Source organism: Schistocerca americana, unplaced genomic scaffold (assembly GCF_021461395.2).
Source record: "Schistocerca americana isolate TAMUIC-IGC-003095 unplaced genomic scaffold, iqSchAmer2.1 HiC_scaffold_407, whole genome shotgun sequence".
Taxonomy (NCBI): Eukaryota; Metazoa; Arthropoda; class Insecta; order Orthoptera; family Acrididae; genus Schistocerca; species Schistocerca americana.
The window spans coordinates 12,501-17,500 of NW_025726134.1; the positions used below are offsets into that span (position 1 = coordinate 12,501).

Genomic DNA, 5,000 nt, shown 5'->3' on the forward strand with positions numbered 1-5,000 from the left:
TTAACCGCAACAACTTTAATATACGCTATTGGAGCTGGAATTACCGCGGCTGCTGGCACCAGACTTGCCCTCCAATAGATACTCGTTAAAGGATTTAAAGTGTACTCATTCCGATTACGGGGCCTCGGATGAGTCCCGTATCGTTATTTTTCGTCACTACCTCCCCGTGCCGGGAGTGGGTAATTTGCGCGCCTGCTGCCTTCCTTGGATGTGGTAGCCGTTTCTCAGGCTCCCTCTCCGGAATCGAACCCTGATTCCCCGTTACCCGTTACAACCATGGTAGGCGCAGAACCTACCATCGACAGTTGATAAGGCAGACATTTGAAAGATGCGTCGCCGGTACGAGGACCGTGCGATCAGCCCAAAGTTATTCAGAGTCACCAAGGCAAACGGACCGGACGAGCCGACCGATTGGTTTTGATCTAATAAAAGCGTCCCTTCCATCTCTGGTCGGGACTCTGTTTGCATGTATTAGCTCTAGAATTACCACAGTTATCCAAGTAACGTGGGTACGATCTAAGGAACCATAACTGATTTAATGAGCCATTCGCGGTTTCACCTTAATGCGGCTTGTACTGAGACATGCATGGCTTAATCTTTGAGACAAGCATATGACTACTGGCAGGATCAACCAGGGAGCTGCGTCAACTAGAGCTGAGCAGCCGGCCGCCCGGGAGTGTGTCCCGGGGGCCCGCGCGAACACGCAAGCGTCCGCTCAATTATTCTGCAAACAGGAGGAGGCTGAGCTCCCCTGCACAATACACCTCGAAACCCTCTCAGGTCCCGGCGGCGCGCAGCGCCGTCCTAAGTACTTGGTCGGGTTCGAGAGAGGCGCAATCGCCCGGAGTTTGGCGAGTAGACGCTTTAGGTGCGACCACCCGTGCTCCCAACTGAGCTTGCCGCTGCCGACAGAGGCCCGGGAGCGTGCTGTCGTGGCATTGCCGGCGGGAGACAACACGCGCCACCTACGGTGGCCGGCAGCTCCAACGCCAGCGCCACAGAAGGACAAAAGCCCCACTTGGGTGCCGAAGCGAACTCTCCCAGCACAGCGCACGCGCCAACACGTCCGCACAGCTGCGATACAATCCACCTGCGAGAACCGCAGAGGCGACCGAGCAGCAGACGGCGTCGCGGCGCCGAGCGCCGGGCGGCGGCGCATCCTCAGCGCACACAGTCCTCAATCGGACCAGCACACTGCAGATGTCCACCGCGCTTCGCACCGGGCCCGCGAGGACCTACTTTGGCCGCACGGCGCCGCGTGCAGGGTGCGCCGGCGCGCAGCTGCGCCGCCTGCCGCCTCCGTCGGCCGGCGCGCCTGCCACTGGCCGCCCCCACCAGCCGGCTGTAGCGCGTGCGCCCACGCACCGCGCGGCCAGCACGCCGGAAGGCCCCCCCTCACCGGCCGGGGACGGTCCCACCCAGCCACCGCCGCGTATCGCTTCACACCCACATGCCATTCACGTTCGTGGGCATGGTGGGTATCGCTGAAACAACCGGTTGGTAGCTCAACCGATCGTCGCCATCACTGATTCACCTCTAGCGAGAACAACCGCACCACAACGGTTTACCAGTTCTTCATTTGCGTAACGTCACCAGCAAACGTAGACGTCCATCGCCATTTGCAAATTCAACGATTGTTGCATGCCTGTGTCAGGTGTCACGACACACTATGTCTGCCCACATACACGCAACAACATGTGCACGCTTCGCGAACACGTGGAAGGTGGCCCCCGTACGTATGCGATGTCCATTGCGCGAACGACTGTCAACCGGCCTCTGTCGCATGTCGCAGATGTGGAACGCAGTGCACCATGCTATCACGGTGTGTGAGAAGAGACGACTACGTCTGACAACACGCGCCACTACATCAACAGACGGCTCATGCTGATCGCCATCCACGGCATACCATACTGCAATCCAGCTCTTATAGGGAGACGACACGTAGCTGAGTGCACAATATTTGGACCGTATGGTTCGCCGTTGTTGGCGCAGTCGTGGTACGGTCACACATGTACCACGATGTATCATTCAGTACATGAGGACCAATGTGCGGTACAGTGTGTGATTTGGACGTACAACATCAGCGGACAGTTGCCACAAGCCGTACCACAACGTAGGCTGTGCTTCGCCATGCGAATGCCAATGAACAACTGCGAAGGGCATTGAGCATGTACGTCCTGCCGCCATCCGCATTACAGTGTATAGCTGCAAGGTGTTTAACATGAAGCGATACTCTGGGGACCGGGCAGTGCGAGTAGCAAACTATATTGCGGGGGTTGCAGTTAGGCAACACTACACTAATTTAACGCGTCGTATGACAATTACAGAGCAGGTTAAGGCCCAACGTGTGTTGGGTTAAGGCCCAACGTGTGTTGGGTTAAGGCCCAACGTGTGTTGGGTTAAGGCCCAACGTGTGTTGGGTTAAGGCCCAACGTGTGTTGGGTTAAGGCCCAACGTGTGTTGGGTTAAGGCCCAACGTGTGTTGGGTTAAGGCCCAACGTGTGTTGGGTTAAGGCCCAACGTGTGTTGGGTTAAGGCCCAACGTGTGTTGGGTTAAGGCCCAACGTGTGTTGGGTTAAGGCCCAACGTGTGTTGGGTTAAGGCCCAACGTGTGTTGGGTTAAGGCCCAACGTGTGTTGGGTTAAGGCCCAACGTGTGTTGGGTTAAGGCCCAACGTGTGTTGGGTTAAGGCCCAACGTGTGTTGGGTTAAGGCCCAACGTGTGTTGGGTTAAGGCCCAACGTGTGTTGGGTTAAGGCCCAACGTGTGTTGGGTTAAGGCCCAACGTGTGTTGGGTTAAGGCCCAACGTGTGTTGGGTTAAGGCCCAACGTGTGTTGGGTTAAGGCGCAACATAGGTTAGGTTAAGGCGCAACATAGGTTAGGTTAAGGCGCAACATAGGTTAGGTTAAGGCGCAACATAGGTTAGGTTAAGGCGCAACATAGGTTAGGTTAAGGCGCAACATAGGTTAGGTTACGGCGCAACATAGGTTAGGTTAAGGCGCAACATAGGTTAGGTTAAGGCGCAACATAGGTTAGGTTACGGCGCAACATAGGTTAGGTTAAGGCGCAACATAGGTTAGGTTAAGGCGCAACATAGGTTAGGTTAAGGCGCAACATAGGTTAGGTTAAGGCGCAACATAGGTTAGGTTAAGGCGCAACATAGGTTAGGTTAAGGCGCAACATAGGTTAGGTTAAGGCGCAACATAGGTTAGGTTAAGGCGCAACATAGGTTAGGTTAAGGCGCAACATAGGTTAGGTTACGGCGCAACATAGGTTAGGTTAAGGCGCAACATAGGTTAGGTTAAGGCGCAACATAGGTTAGGTTAAGGCGCAACATAGGTTAGGTTATGGCGCAACATAGGTTAGGTTACGGCGCAACATAGGTTAGGTTACGGCGCAACATAGGTTAGGTTAAGGCGCAACATAGGTTAGGTTAAGGCGCAACATAGGTTAGGTTAAGGCGCAACATAGGTTAGGTTAAGGCGCAACATAGGTTAGGTTAAGGCGCAACATAGGTTAGGTTAAGGCGCAACATAGGTTAGGTTAAGGCGCAACATGGGTTAGGTTAAGGCGCAACATGGGTTAGGTTAAGGCGCAACATGGGTTAGGTTAAGGCGCAACATGGGTTAGGTTAAGGCGCAACATGGGTTAGGTTAAGGCGCAACATGGGTTAGGTTAAGGCGCAACATGGGTTAGGTTAAGGCGCAACATGGGTTAGGTTAAGGCGCAACATGGGTTAGGTTAAGGCGCAACATGGGTTAGGTTAAGGCGCAACATGGGTTAGGTTAAGGCGCAACATGGGTTAGGTTAAGGCGCAACATGGGTTAGGTTAAGGTACAATATGGGTTAGGTTAAGGTACAATATGGGTTAGGTTAAGGTACAATATGGGTTAGGTTAAGGTACAATATGGGTTAGGTTAAGGTACAATATGGGTTAGGTTAAGGTACAATATGGGTTAGGTTAAGGTACAATATGGGTTAGGTTAAGGTACAATATGGGTTAGGTTAAGGTACAATATGGGTTAGGTTAAGGTACAATACGGGTTAGGTTAAGGTACAATACGGGTTAGGTTAAGGTACAATACGGGTTAGGTTAAGGTACAATACGGGTTAGGTTAAGGCACTTGGGGGGGGGGGGGGGGCCCGGTTTGTTGATTGTGATTATCGTAAGTAAATGACTGCGGCATCATCTGATTTGCCACGTCAGGGTGCACCTTTGGCTCATAACAGGCGGCGCTCTGATTCCATGCTTGTGGCAGACCTGTGTCTTTCATTCCTGCCATTGTTTGTGTGGTGTGACAGGAGGCAGTATTGTGATGTTGGGTGCACCCCTGTCTGGGACATGTGTGGGTGTTGGTGGCTTAGCTGAGCAATGGTGGTTGTCGGAAGGGTGGGATATTCTGTTTTCCGAGTGGACCTCCCGGTCTGGTTATGATAGTGTGGATTGTCTAATGTGGCAGAGAGGATGCACTGGGTGTTGTTCCATGCTGGTGCTTACATATTGTCTGTGTGCCTGTTACAGGCAGAGAGTAGTGCGTGATAAGAGTGTCTGGCTGACGTGTGATTGTGAGCAGAGTCTTTCAGCATGTATACGGACAGGTCTATACATTATCTGTATTCTGATGGCTCTATCTATTACTAATCAGCGCCGTGTATACGTTTAATCCGGTTCCAGTCGAAACTATTGTATCTCTGTACATTAGTGACACGGCGAGCCCGCTATGTAGTTACTCGTCTCGGCAGCTTCCACCGGTGTATGGCAAATGATTATAAGGAATCAGTCTAGTCGTCAATACCGATAGTCTGACGTCACATGTCTGGGGTGGGGGACGCTGCGCCCTTCCGGTGGGTCATGGCCTAGGAAGACTCTTCCCACGCAGGGGGGCTTGGACTGTCATTGACTCTTCCGAGTAATATACTTGCCGTACGTTTTTGCGACTGCGAGTGCAACGCTCACCGGTACCGACATGGATGGAGCGCCTCCTAGCTGCCGCTGAGCA

General features: G+C 53.1%; 1 non-coding gene across 1 annotated transcript in view; it reads right to left on the reverse strand.

Annotated features, from left to right (window-relative positions):
• The window catches only part of LOC124582274, a 1,910-nt gene extending 1,272 nt beyond the window's left edge, over positions 1-638 (reverse strand). Inside the window, exon 1 of the ribosomal RNA XR_006973849.1 lies at positions 1-638. This exon is cut by the window's left edge and continues 1,272 nt beyond it. This is a non-coding gene — a ribosomal RNA (small subunit ribosomal RNA).
• Between the last annotated feature and the right edge of the window lie 4,362 nt (positions 639-5,000).